Source organism: Clupea harengus, chromosome 2 (assembly GCF_900700415.2).
Source record: "Clupea harengus chromosome 2, Ch_v2.0.2, whole genome shotgun sequence".
Classification (NCBI taxonomy): domain Eukaryota; kingdom Metazoa; phylum Chordata; class Actinopteri; order Clupeiformes; family Clupeidae; genus Clupea; species Clupea harengus.
The window spans coordinates 178814-194099 of NC_045153.1; the positions used below are offsets into that span (position 1 = coordinate 178814).

At 42.0% G+C, this 15286-nt stretch overlaps 1 long non-coding RNA gene across 1 annotated transcript; it reads left to right on the top strand.

Moving 5' to 3' along the window:
* Window positions 1–1251: 1251 nt before the first annotated feature.
* LOC105910592 lies at window positions 1252–9682 on the top strand. Its single transcript, XR_004165108.1, has 3 exons — window positions 1252–1284; window positions 7707–7880; window positions 9647–9682. It is a non-coding gene; the product is annotated as an uncharacterized LOC105910592 (long non-coding RNA).
* The last annotated feature ends 5604 nt before the right edge of the window (window positions 9683–15286 follow it).

Genomic DNA, 15286 nt, shown 5'->3' on the forward strand with positions numbered 1-15286 from the left:
TTGGCTTTTTAACTAGCCGTCAACTAGTCGCCAGCCCACGAAGTCAGCAGTGCAGCAGTTCAGCTGGGATCAGCATCGCTGCTTCTGCCCTCAGTGGTGTGTCAGCAACCATGCAACAGTTAACAATTTTTACAGTAAGAAATGTTCCTGCTGAAAGTCAAACAAGACTTAGTTCATTGTGTACACACCCATCGCTTCTGAAATATGTAAGGATGATTAATTAAACACTATTTATATCGATAACAAACACCTTTGATTAGTGTTTCTTTTAGACGCGGTTGTGGAAGTAGGGAACGCTACGATTTTAACCGATTTTTTTTTTTTTAGCGTTCACTAGGGGGGCCCGTCATAATATCTTGCACCTGGGCCCGTTGTTACTACGTTAAGCCACTGTTCACAACACAGTATTCTGTTTTTCTTGTCACCTATTCACCAGCCCTCTGACAGTGACAGACACTAATGCACTCCGAATAATAACAGGATAGTACACCCAGGCTTGTAGAGATAAAAAAAGATTATGTAAAAATACACACATGTGATTTAGGCAGAGGAGATACTATGCAAGATTAAGTATTGAGGATTATTTGTTATATTAAAGAAAACAACTAGCTTGCTTTTGTAAAATATGCTTGTAGCAGCAATGTCCTTTTCATAGAGCTTATAGTCACTGGTGGCTGTTTTCCCCTTAAGGCTCAATAGCTGTGGGCTCATTGAAAGGAGCTGTACAGCACTGGCATGTATCCTCAGCAAACCATCTTCAAAACTCACAAAAATGTGGATCTCAGTGACAACAGATGTTGGGGTCCAAGAACTCTCTAGCGGACTGGAGAACCCCAACTGTGTAGTTGAGTGTAGTTTGATGCTTCAATTGAGTTCTGTGGGATCAGTTTAAATTTTTCATTTCTTGATAAAATATGCTTGAAAATAGTGAAAAGTATCCCCATCATTACAGACAAAGATGAATTGAAATATTAAAAATTGAAATGAAATATTATCATGAATTATATCATGAATGGAAGTGTTTATATAGTATTCTTAACAGTAAACTGAGATGAGATGTTATTCCTCCTCCACGCTACAGAGAGAATATTTTTTCTTTTATCTCTACAGCCTGTCAAAGTGCATTATTACAGAGGAAGGCTTCAGTTCTCTTGCATCAGCACTGAGATCAAACCCCTCACACATGAGAGAGCTGCAGCTGAGTGAGAATGAAGCAGGAGACTCAGGAGTGAAGCATCTTTCTTCTGTTCTGAAGGATCCCAACTGTAAACTGGAGAGACTAGGGTGAGTATCACAAGACCAAATACTGAGTTGCTATCAGTGAATTTGACAGTGACAGTGAACTGTAATGCTTTTCACATATAAAGGAGTCACTATTAATCCTTTTCCATCTTTTTCACACAATCGCACACACACACACACATGATAGTAATTTCCATACCATATATTTGTTGGAGACTCAGTCTGAGATATGATCAGTCCAGGAAACAGGTTTAATCTTGTACAATGATACAGATTCAAGGAAGAGAGAGACAGAGGTATCACTCAAGGGTTTCACCTAAATCTCATCTGTCAGCCATTGTAACAGTACAGGTTTTATCCTTTCCTAGAACAAGGGGTGTCACCCCATAGCTCCATCCCTTCATGAATATGTATCAAATTATTATCTTGGAGTCGGGAAGGCTACAAACCCCTCTGCTTACACAGGGCAAAAGGGTTAACCCTTCAGGGACAGAGGCCTGTTTGACTTTTTTAGGAAGTCTCACATGCCTTGATATTTTTGTATTTTTCCCCTAACTAAAAGTATTGATGCACAAGTGGTAGGGGTGTAAATCTCTCATGACAAAGACGATCCGATTCGTATCACGATACATGGGCACAATACGATACAAGAAAAGATCCATGTTGATAAAAACGATTCAGTACGATTCGATTCGATGCGATGCGATTCGGCGCAGTTCAATAATTGAAAACACAGAGTTGTGAATAAATAATGGACCTCATTCTCGAACATTTTCTTAAGTGTCTTATTAAATATCTTCTTACCAACCTCAGAAAAGATCTCCGCTGGATTCATGAACGCCTTGAAATGTGTTCTTAATTGAACCCGTTTTCTCATGCACCTGAACTTGCATACAGAAACGCCCCGCCAGCTCCTTATAAGGGCATGCTATTGCAACGTGCACACTCCACAGGCAACGTGAAAGCAACTTCAGAGACTGATCAAAATAATTTCAAAGCAAGCACCGGTAACCCAGACCTACGTTCGCCAGGGAAGAGGTGGAGGTACTGTTGCAGAATGTAGATGTGTCTATTCCACTATGTCTATATCCACGCGATTGAGTTTAGTGCTTATTTATTTATTCACTGCCATTTGCAGTGTTCATATAGTGCTTTTATTTATGTTAGGACATCACGATGGCTCGGTCTCGGAAAATCATGACTATAAATGTTAAACATAATTGTTAATGATACAAATATTCTCATCTGTCAGCCATTGTAACAGTACAGGTTTTATCCTTTCCTAGAACAAGGGGTGTCTGTAGAAACACGCAATCAACCACGATTTATCTTCCTTGGCTAAAGTAGCTAGCATAGCATAGGCTATTGAAATGAATAGGGTAGCTAGCATAGCTTTGGCCATTGAAATGAATAGTGTAGCTAGCATAGCATTGTCCATAGAAATGTATAGCGTAGCAAGCATAGCATTGGCCATTGAAATGAATGGGAGTTGTAATCTATCATTTTCTCTCCGTACCTCGGGGCATTATTTGCGAGAATACAGTCTGATTGGCTCATGCTATTACCTGGCTTATACCATTCATTACAGATTTTTACATCACTAACTGTCAGATGTTCACTCAAAATTGAAGCTAGAGAAGCTAGAGGGCTTTAAGGACTGTGTGTGTGTAGTTATGTACTGCTTTGCTAGTTAAATTGTACTTAGATTACTTGGATTACTCTGAATTTGCACTATCTTGGCAATTACCCTGTTTGCCAAGTTAGTTTCACTCACTGGCTGGTTTGTCAAGCCACACCTCCAACAATCAGCCACTTTTGTGTAATCAAGATCTGGGAGGGCCTGTTTCACTGGACAGCAGGTACATAAATGCTTACTACAGTCTTAATTACTTCAGAGAAAGCTAGAGGGCTTTAAGGACTGTGTGTGTGTAGTTATGTACTGCTTTGCTAGTTAAATTGTACTTAGATTACTTGGATTACTCTGAATTTGCACTATCTTGGCAATTACCCTGTTTGCCAAGTTAGTTTCACTCACTGGCTGGTTTGTCAAGCCACACCTCCAACAATCAGCCACTTTTGTGTAATCAAGATCTGGGAGGGCCTGTTTCACTGGACAGCAGGTACATAAATGCTTACTACAGTCTTAATTACTTCAGAGAAAGCTAGAGGGCTTTAAGGACTGTGTGTGTGTAGTTATGTACTGCTTTGCTAGTTAAATTGTACTTAGATTACTTGGATTACTCTGAATTTGCACTATCTTGGCAATTACCCTGTTTGCCAAGTTAGTTTCACTCACTGGCTGGTTTGTCAAGCCACACCTCCAACAATCAGCCACTTTTGTGTAATCAAGATCTGGGAGGGCCTTCAGCCAGGTGCAATCAGTGAGCATGCTACTTCCATAGGGCTGCTGCTGAAGCGTCAGCGGAAGTGTCAGCCCTCGTGCTCAGCCCTTTTCGTGTGAAGACCTTTTTGGGTAAAGACGTACAAGTCTACCTGTACAAGTCCACCGAAACAAGGTTCACAAACAAGGTAAACTTTTTCATTTTGACTCTGCCATAGCCATGTGTCACAGTAGCATCTCTGTTGTCACTGGTTGTCAAAAAAGATCACAGCGCAGCAGACGGCAGCGCCACCTGGGTAACCTCCGCTCACTTCAACAAACCTCATCTACTGTAACCTCTTTCTCTGTTGGCCTGTGGAACTGTCAGTCTGCAGTCAAGAAAGCTGATTTCATCTCAGGTTATGCCAACCACCTCTCCCTAGGGCTCTTAGCTCTCACGGAGACATGGATCACACCTGAAGACAATGCTACCCCGGCAGCACTCTCCACCAACTATGCCTTCTCCCATACTCCCCGGCCATCTGGTCGTGGAGGTGGGACGGGGCTGCTGATTTCAGACAACTGGAAATTCACTCCACTGCTGCCTTCAAACAGGTATGCCTCCTTTGAATATCATGCAATTATGGTAACTGCTCCTGTTAAAACTTATGTGATTGTTATCTACCGTCCACCAGGACAACAGGGTGATTTCGTCCATGAGCTGGACACCCTGCTGTCATCCATCCCTGAGCAGGAGTGTCCAACACTCATCCTTGGCGACATGAACATCCACCTAGACAATCCCAACTCAGCTGACTTTCGAACCCTGGTTCACTCGTTCGACCTACAACAGGTCCCCACTCCTCCAACTCACAAAGCAGGAAAAGAGCTTGACCTCATCCTTGCTCGGAACTGCACCACGGACAACCTAACGGTAACCCCTCTGCATTGCTCGGACCACTTCTTCATTCGCTTCGATGTTCGGCTCATTGAGCAACCCTCTGTCCCCCCTCCGATGGTCTCGTTCCGGCGCAACCTCCGCAACCTCTCTCCCACCCACTTTTCCTCTCTGGTTTCTTCTGCTCTTCCACCTTTATCCACTTTCTCCTCACTAGGTGTCAATGATGCCACAGAAGCTCTCTGCTCCACTCTGAGCTCATGCTTGGACAGCTTGTGTCCACTTTCCACCAGACCTGCTCGATCTACCCAGTCTCATTCGTGGCTGAGTGATACCCTCCGAACGCAGCGCTCCAATCTCAGAGCGGCTGAGAGAAAGTGGCACAAATCTGCCGCGCTGGACGATCTTGCAAGCTACCAGACACTGCTGGCCTCCTTCTCATCCAGCATCACTGCTGCTAAGAAGACTTTTTTCAATGACAAAATCAACGGTGCAACTGACGCTCGGAAACTATTCTCCACCTTCAAAACTCTGCTCTACCCTCCTCCTCCCCCCCCAGCTACTAACCTCACTGCTGATAACTTTGCTTCCTTTTTCACAGAGAAAGTGGCAGCCATCGGGCAACAGTTCGACCAACTGTCTCCCCCCCCTAAGGGCGCAACCGTCAATGGCTCATCATTTCCTTCTTTCACCCCTCTCAGCGAGAGTGAGGTCTCCAAAATCCTAACAGGTAGCCGTCCAACTACATGCCCGCTGGACCCCATCCCATCCAACATCCTTCAAGCCATATCGCCTGCCGTCTTACCGGCAATAACACAGGTGATTAATGCTTCATTTAATTCTGGAACATTTCCTTCTCTTTTCAAAGTGGCTCGGGTAACGCCGCTGCTCAAGAAGCCGTCTCTCGATCCCACTCAGGTGGAAAACTATCGACCGGTCTCACTTCTCACGCTCCTATCTAAAACCATTGAGAGGGCAGCTTCCAAACAGGTCACCGAGTTCCTGTCAAAGAACAATCTCCTCGATCCGAACCAGTCTGGATTCAAAAGCGGTCACTCCACCGAAACAGCCCTGTTGTCTGTAATGGAGGCCTTAAAAACAGCTAGAGCAGCAGCTCAATCCTCGGCTCTCGTCCTGCTTGACTTATCAGCTGCGTTTGATACAGTCAACCACCGCATCCTTCTGTCCATACTGTCAAGTATGGGCATTTCTGGCAATGCGCACTCCTGGTTTGAATCCTACCTCACTGGGCGCTCGTTCAACGTGTCATGGCAAGGTCAGCTGTCTGTACCTCACCGCCTCACCACTGGGGTGCCCCAAGGCTCGGTGATGGGACCACTTCTCTTTGCCATTTACACCACCTCGTTGGGCCCTATCATCCGCTCGCATGGTTTTTCCTACCACTGTTATGCCGATGATACTCAACTGTTTCTGTCTTTCCCTCCTGAGGACACCACGGTCTCGGCGCAGATTTCGGACTGTCTCGCTGATATATCCACATGGATGAAAAATCACCACCTTCAGCTGAACCTGGCCAAAACGGAACTGATGGTCTTCCCAGCCAAACAGGTCATCCACCACAACATCAAGATCAATACTGACTCTTTATCTCTTGCTCCATCCAAAACAGCAAGAAACCTCGGGGTCATTATTGATGACCAACTGACCTTCACGGCCCACATCGCCTCTGTCTCCAGGTCGTGCCGCTTTGCGCTATACAACATCCGCAAAATCAGGCCGTACCTAACCCAGTATGCCACCCAGCTGCTGGTGCAAACCTTGGTGAGCTCCCGCCTGGACTACTGCAACGCCCTCCTAACGGGCCTGCCGGCTTGCGTGGTGAAACCACTACAGATGATCCAGAACGCGGCGGCGCGTCTGGTGTTCAACCAACCGAAAAGGGCACACGTCACCCCGCTACTCATCGAGCTCCACTGGCTGCCAGTAGCTGCTCGCATTAAGTTCAAGTCACTTATGCTTGCCTACAGAGTGCTTACTGGTTCTGCTCCCACCTACCTAAATGCTCTTGTAAGGGCAAATGTTACACCCAGGACGCTGCGCTCGTCTAGTGAGCGTCGTTTGGCACTGCCGTCCGTGCAAGCACGGCAATCCAGACTATTTTCATTTGTAGTTCCACGTTGGTGGAACATACTGCCTAGTACTACCAGAGCAGGGGCGTCCCTCTCTACCTTCAAGAAGCTTTTGAAGACCCAACTCTTCAGAGAGCACTTCCCCTCCTAACTGGCACCTGACTAGCGCTTAACTTGCACTTCAGCAGTTACATTCCTGCACTTCTTTTTCCTCTTTTCTAGGTTGTTGTTTTTCTAATTCTCATGTAAAGTAGTATTTATTGTTACACCATGCTTTTTTATTGCTCTTAGCTTGACTGTTCTCTCCCTTGTACGTCGCTTTGGACAAAAGCGTCTGCTAAATGACTAAATGTAAATGTAAATGCAAAATAAATACTTAATTAAATTAAATATTGTAAATTAAATATTCAAATGCAAAATATTTTCCTATGATTTGGCTCCTACAAACATAGTCTGCATAACAACGAGCCTCACATAACCCTTTACATCAGGTCACAAATTGTGACTGTTCTGTCTCAGACTGCTGCTGGTTTGAGTTTTACAATACACCTGAAACATCCATGCACAAAAGAATGAACAAAATCTATCAACGCCATTTGGAGAAAGTCTGGTCCAGTCATAAACACTGACATTTTGTTGCCTATCTAGATTTTAAACCCTAATAAATAAACAAATCTTCATTGTACATTTATAATTCACAACCATACCTGAAAGGTCACTGCACAAAGAGTGAACCAAATCTATCAATGCATTTGAAAGAAATATTTGTTTGAAACTCCAACCCAGCCCAATGTCATAGACGGTGACATTTTGCGCCCCCTTTTGAAGGGAAAGCATAATGGAAAGCATAGGCCTGTATTCCGATGAATTGTATTACTTAGCCTATGAAAGACATGGTGCTTCATTTCAAATAATAGTTGGATACTCTTGCCCAGGACCAGTAGTGTGTGAAGGCAATTCTTTTTTTGAATAAATCACCAAGTAAGGTGTTTTACACCTTAAAATGGTTGATCTTAGCATTAAAGTTTTCGTTAACAAAATCAACACTTCTACCTACAAAAGCATACCCTAAAATGGTGAACATAGTGTTACTTTAAATGCACTGTAAATACCTTGTGTTTTCTTTTACCTTGAGCTAATGATATTATCACTTTAGACTCTCAGCCTGCAATATCAAAGAGGAGGGCTGTGCTAGTCTGGCTTCAGCCTTGAAGTCAAATACCAGTCATCTCACAGAGCTGGATCTAGGAGGAAATGATCCAGGGGAATCAGGAGTCAAACTGCTTTTAGACCTAAAGGAGAACCCACAGTGTAAACTGACAAATGTCCTGTAAGTATATTCCAAATCTGAGGTAAATGTATCCCCAACTATTCTCACTGCACGGTTGCTAATGCGTGAGGGCTGTTCGCTGTGCTTGTTGTCTTTTCAGTTTAGGGCCCAATATGTTTGTTTTGTTACAATATGTCTAGTTAAAAGTTTCAGGAAAAATACATAGAAATAAGTTAGTATTTTATAAGTCTAATGTGTTTCAGTTATAATTTATGCACTTCTTAACGTGTTTTATATTTGCACTGTCACTTTAAGAATCTGAGCTTCTAAATGTCAATTCGCGTGACCTGTAGTTTAAAAAGAAAGGCAAACGAACTCACTCATGTCAACGTTAAATTAATTCATGTTCACGTTTACTATAGCTACTTCTATATACATCTCATGCCTAACATTAGTGATGGCGAAATAAAGCTTCATGAACCCTCGAAGCTTTCCAGCCAGGCGTGTTGAAAAAAGGTTCATTACTCAAAGCTTCGAATGCACTCTAGTGACACCTGCTGGTCAATAAAAATACGTTGTAGGAAAGATTCTCGGAACAGTGAATTTATTTAATTTGTTGTGGTGTGGAAGGCCTGCTAAAATAACATGCACACAAACATATGGTGAAAAAGACGTACCTCCATTTATTCAAATTTCGTTGTATGCGAATACAATCACATTAAAGGCTTTCTTTTTCTATTCTTTCTACTACATTTACATTTACATTTAGTCATTTAGCAGACGCTTTTGTCCAAAGCGACGTACAAGGGAGAGAACAGTCAAGCTAAGAGCAATAAAAAAGCATGGTGTAACAATAAATACTACTTTACATGAGAATTAGAAAAACAACAACCTAGAAAAGAGGAAAAAGAAGTGCAGGAATGTAACTGCTGAAGTGCAAGTTAAGCGCTAGTCAGGTGCCAGTTAGGAGGGGAGGTGCTCTCTGAAGAGTTGGGTCTTCAAAAGCTTCTTGAAGGTAGAGAGGGACGCCCCTGCTCTAATATGTTGTATGACCAATCAATTTAACGATTGTATGGTGGCACAACGGTTGGCGACGTCGCCTCATGTGCGGACGACTTAGGTTCGATTCCTCTGCATTGCGTATGCTTTGGATAAAAGCGCCTGTTAATTATCTCTACTGTCTTCTGTATGATATTTGAACAGAGGGTAGTTAAAGTGCTTTTGGAATACTGGTCAGTACTCTTGTAAAATAAAGGGTTGTGAGGGTGCTTTTGGACAACTAACAACAAATCCAGGAGTACGAGATGGTAATTGGGATATTTTATAGTCAAAGCGTCCCGCCAAAAGTGAAAGAACAAACCACTTCGTGAAGCACTTGACTCAAATGAGGCTTCGGACGTCACCAGTGATGTGATTTCGGCAAAACAATACAAGCCTAGATACAAGCTCGGTCTGGAAGTGCTTCACTTTCGCGACACAAGCTTCGAAGCCTCTGTGTCATTTCTAACATCACTACCTAACATAGCATCGTTGGTATGTATTCACTGTCTTAATATCATTATCGGGAACCATATATGTTTATTTAGTAGTTCCGTTATGTGAACTTGTACGTAATGTGAATATGTTTATGTTTCAAGACTAGCATAGCATTGATTTGCCTATGATTTCTGTATGTTTAAGTTTTACACTTTCTAACGTCAATACACCTGTGGACTTGGAAACTGTGGTCTTCAGAGTGTTGATGTTAGAGAAGAGTTAAGCTAGCTGTCAGCGTATTAGAGTACATACCGAAGACGGCACAATGTTTATTGTCTCTATTTGTACAGGTTCCTGAAAGGGAGTGCTGCTGAGGAAGCCTGTGCTGCTGTGGCTTCAGCTGTGGGTTCAAACCCCTTACTCATGACTGAGCTGGATCTGAGTGAGCTCATGCCTAAAGCCTTGGGAGTGACTCAGCTGTGTGCTTTACTGGAGGATTCCCACTGCAGACTGCAGAAACTGAGGTTAGTGGATGCTGTTACATCCTGGCTGCCTGTAGCTGCTCGCATTAAGTTCAAGTCACTTATGCTTGCCTACAGAGTGCTTGATGGTTCTGCTCCCACCTACCTAAATGCTCTTGTAAGGGCAAATGTTACACCCAGGATGCTGCGCTCTTCTAGTGAGCGTCGTTTGGCACTGCCGTCTGTGCGAGTACGGCAGTCCAGACTATTCTCATTTGTAGTTCCACGTTGGTGGAATGAACTACCCAGCACTACCAGAGCAGGGGCGTCCCTCTCTACCTTTAAGAAGCTTTTGAAGACCCAACTCTTCAGAGAGCACTTCCCGTCCTAACTGGCACTTCGACTAGTCCGTAACTTGCAATTACAGCAGTTACATTTCTGCACTTCTTTTTTTCTTTTTATTTCATTTTGTTATATTTCTTATGTAAAGTAGTATTTATTTATTGTTACACCAGGTTCTATTGCTCGTAGCTTGAATATTCTCTCCCTTGTATGTCGCTTTGGCTAAATGACTAAATGTAAATGTAAATGTAAATGCACCCAATTATAGCCAAAAGGCTAGTTTCCATTGGCAGTCCCCCTGCCAGAGTGAAAAAGGCTATAAAACCTAAAAAAGGCATTAACGTATATCAAACATAACATTGACAATAAATCAAGATACAATAAAATAAAATACAATCCCAATATACAAGTTCTACTGCTTACCCACTAGTGATCACATTTTTGGTTATTTATCAACCATGTTTTGAGATTACTTTTTAAAACAGTTGAATGAGGTTGATTCTCTAATGTTCTGAGGGAGATGGTTCCATTCCCGGGCTGACCTAACTGAGAAAACCGACTGTCCAAATACACTTTTTTTAAAGGAATATCACAGTCTCCTCTTGCTGCCCCTCGAGTAGCACTGGTTGCTGCTGTTCTAAACGTGACTAGGCTGCATAGTGGTGGGGGGGCCAGGTTAAACTGGATTTTGAACATTAAACAGCAGTTCTTAAATGTGATCAGGTTGTCCCAACTTAAAAGTCTGTACTTATGGAGGACTGAACAGTGATGGTTTGATTTAGGTTTTTTGTCAAGTATTTTGAGAGCCTGTTTGTAAAGAGACATGACTGGTTTAAGGGTAGTGGAGTTGGCAGTAGACCAGGTGGGTAAGCAGTAGTTAATGTGAGATAAAATCAGCGAGAACATGTACATTTTAGCAGCCTCGGTGGACATGTGATTTCTAAGATGCCTAAAGTTGGCCAAGGTGAATTTTAAATTTGTGCATATTTTTTTTACATGTTTTTTAAAAGTGAGTTGATTATCAATCAAGATACCAAGATATTTGTATTCCTTCACAATCTTGATTCTTTGATCAGAAATAAACACATCGGGTTCAGTGTGAGACTTGCTGTCTGGGGTTGGGGAACGTCGGTGCTCATGTGATTTTTTGCATTTTTAAAAGATTTGCAAAATTTCAAAAAACCTTTTCCCTTTTACATTGTGTGTAGAATTTTGAGGAAAAAATGAATTGAATCCATTTTGGAATAAGGCTGTACCATAACAAAATGTGGAAAAAGTGAAGCACTGTGAATACTTTCCGGATGCACTGTACGAGTATAATTAGTATTTTTCATTACGATTGACATATAGCATTAGTCTCATTATTTAATAGCCTCATATGTTATTGTAGCGCCCTCAGCGCAAGATTATTGCCTGAAGTGAAAAATGCATCAAGTTTTGAGAAGTGTTCAGGGTTTAATTCATGAATAAGTACACCAGTTCTACCACTAGGTGGCAGCAGCGCGCTAGAAACGGTGGTTGCTGTATCCACGCTAACTCCTGCAGGAAGTAGAACAGTTCTCAGCAGGAGAAAGACATGGGCTGTTATCCTGATAAATGTATTTGGCATGTTTTACAGTAAACATCAGTGAAATAAATGTATGTGGCATCAAGACAAAATCCAACTCTCAGTCTTTGAGTGTGGTACATTATCAAGCTGTTGACTTAGGGGCATCATTAATGACCATAGATGAACATCATGTAAGACCCTTTAAGAAAATGATTTATTTTGTTAATGCTATGTGGTTGGAGTTCAAACTGTGTGCGCTGTGTGTGTGCTTGAAATAACTACATTTACCATGATGCCTTTTCCCTTGTTTAGTAACAATGTACGTTTCCCGCTGGAATTCGTTGTTTTTCAAGGCTGTACCCAATCCTGTGTGAGGAGAAGTAGTTTTTTTTATTGGCGCAAGTTGGATTTGTAGGTGGCATGAATGGGTAGTCTTCTGTCTGTTAAGGAGAGGTTTAGCTGTATTAAGTTGTGTATTCAAAATAGACACGGGCAACAACGAGACCTGGGACTCAGCTAATTTTCATAGCAAGCGTTCGTTTACGCGTGTAACTTCGTCCACGGTGCCTGATGAAGAGAAGCTCGGAGGATGTTTGGGCTGGGTTCACCATCACAGAGCTGGGAGCTGAAGCTAATAAGTTAGCCTCCATGAACTTCATCCTGTCCGTCAAGCATCACAGACTACTGAGTAATTCGTGAGTAGCTGCTATGGAGTTTATTGGTGACGGAAAACTGTTCGCATCTCCCGTGTTTACAACTGTAACAGCAAGAGTGAACTTTTATTTAATATTTATTGGATTTCATTCTCCAATGGGAGTACAACGAACTCTGGATTTCCTCATGGTTCCCAAGGTAGTCTTGCAAGCTTGCTAACGTGAACAGAGATTTGCCGAACTGTTGTTTTGACTCATGTGTTAAATGTGTTACATGTATGCAACGTTAAGTTACCTTTAATCTTCTAAGCTAATGTACGTTTTTGACCTTTCCTTAGCGGACTCCATTTTGCGTTTACTGAGTTTCTTAAACGCCATTTTGCATTAATTGGGTTTTCTTGGTATGCTAGTTAGGAGCATTGGGTTGTAAGAATTGTTTTTAATACTTTTCAGTTGATCATACGAATCTGTGCGAAGGTGACAACAATTAAGGGGGAACTTCTAATTTCATATTGCTGATTTACATATTTAGAAAAGTTGAATGAACATGTCATTTATATACATTTTGCACACATCCACACACCCAAATTCTTTATGTAATCTGTACAGTGAAGGGAAACATTAATTTCTCCTATTTGTTAAAAAGTCAATATTGTTTGACTAAAAGCACTGGTAATAGGAGCTACTCTTTTCCATTACTGCTCCCATTGTAATTATATCTCAGGATTTGCATATTTCCTGCCAGGTACACTGGTATAGCATGTCCTTAGGTAGGCACGCGCTATTTGTTTTGATTCATGCCATTGTACTTATTAGTTGTTATTACTTAGTTGATATATAGAATACTTACCAGATAATTCTATGACTAACATCCCAGATGTATTGGTAGACAGGAAGTCCAGCCCACTCACCAACAATAGTTGTGAACCCAGGATTCTGTTTTGTTTGATGTCAGTGTGACTCCTGTGTATTTATAGCACGAGGGCGAAAAAGGGGTTATAGAAGTATGAGGAACTCTATCGGCTCATATGTTTGTATCTGAATAGTTTCAGTATGAACCAAGGCGGCTGCTGCAGGTTCCTACAAGATGGTGATCTAGTAATGATAACTGTACCAAACACTCCTGCCTCGTGGTCTGGATCTGTAAACTGTTAAGATAAATTATCTGCGTGCTGGTTTACAGAAAAATCAGAGTAATGGACCGCCACACGTAGCAATTGGTTTGATACAGTTGAGTTTACTGGTTTTAAGATTGTACAAGATACAGTCAGAGATGCAGAGTTCACAAACAGCTCTGTCACCCACGGCTGGAGAAGGCGTTCTGAATTTTACATGTGATCACAATTGGTTTATAAGTCCAGTCTTCACTGATGGTACTTTCTGGGCCCCACACGTATACGCCTCTCTGTGACTTGCATGTTTCAGTCGTAATTTCTGGCCTGACAATTAAGTTTCTGTGAATCTCCACTCCCTGGTACAGATAGTCTCCCTATCTCATCTGTCTCCTGCCCAGGCTGCCCTATGACCTTGGAATTTATGTCACTGGTCATCCTACTTGAAAGCAGTTCTTTGAATGTTATCTTAGGGCCCCTCTGTCTGGAACCTGTTTTCCAACTGCCTTTAGTTATACTGGTTAAATGGGCATACACTGTTAATAGAAATAAAATGTTAATAAATTCATACCTAAACTGAATTTATCTTACAAAACCCAGAGTCAGTTAAATATCCAAGTAGTTAGTCAGGGAACTGAATAGACTTGAGTCTGACTTCCATTAGAAAAAGGGGTTACACTTATATTAAAAGTGACAGGATGAGCTCAGCTGTTGCAGTGGAAACTGAGCCTGTAAGACTTAAAGCTGCTGCACCAGGCCAAGCAGACTTATTGAATCAATAGACTTGACAAGTGGGTAGAAGTGCTTCCTTTCCCATGAGAAAAACACATATGTGACGGCTCAGTTTGCTTTTTACATTTCTGTCAAAGGCTGCCTTGACAGAAGTTGCAATGTTTTTGCGTTTTTGTATTTAAGTACCAGTGATGACCTTTTGTGTCAGACAACAGATATATTTATTGTCTCTATTTGTACAGGTTCCTGAAAGGGAGTGCTGCTGAGGAAGCCTGTGCTGCTGTGGCTTCAGCTGTGGGTTCAAACCCCTTACTCATGACTGAGCTGGATCTGAGTAAGCGCATACCAGAAGCCTTGGGAGTGACTCAGCTGTGTGCTTTACTGGAGATTCCCACTGCAGACTGCAGAAACTGAAGTTAGTGGATGCTGTTACATTTCTTCAGTTAACAAACATTAGCTGCATTCTTCTCTTTTGGAGGATCCCATGGAGAATCCAGAGTTTTTACTTCTCTCTCTCTCTCTTCTCTCTCTCTCTCTCTCTCTCTCTCTGTCTTTATATGTAAATACACCATAAAAGTCCTCAAATTGTGACTATTAAGTCACTGTCTGCTATATTAAGTGCTAATGGAAGTGCCAACAGTAAACTGAGATGACACATGTTCACTCTCCTTTTCCATCTTTATTACACACACACACACACACACACACACACACACACACACACACACACACACACACACACACACACACACACACACACACACACTTACAAGCACACACACACACCTACACATAAAGACAAACAAACATACACACTTCCAAACACACAGATGCAAACACAAATACACACATTCATATATACAAACTTAACACAGACTATATGCATATATATACTGTGTATATATATATATATATATATATATATATATATACACACATACACACACACACACACACACACACACTACATCCATTTTTATCACACACACACTTGCACACATGCACTTTTACAAACACACACACTCATTCTTACAAACACAAACTCACACACACACTTGCAAATACACACACACACACACACACACACACACTTACAACACACTCTCCTTTTTGCATCATCACACACTCACAAACACACTTG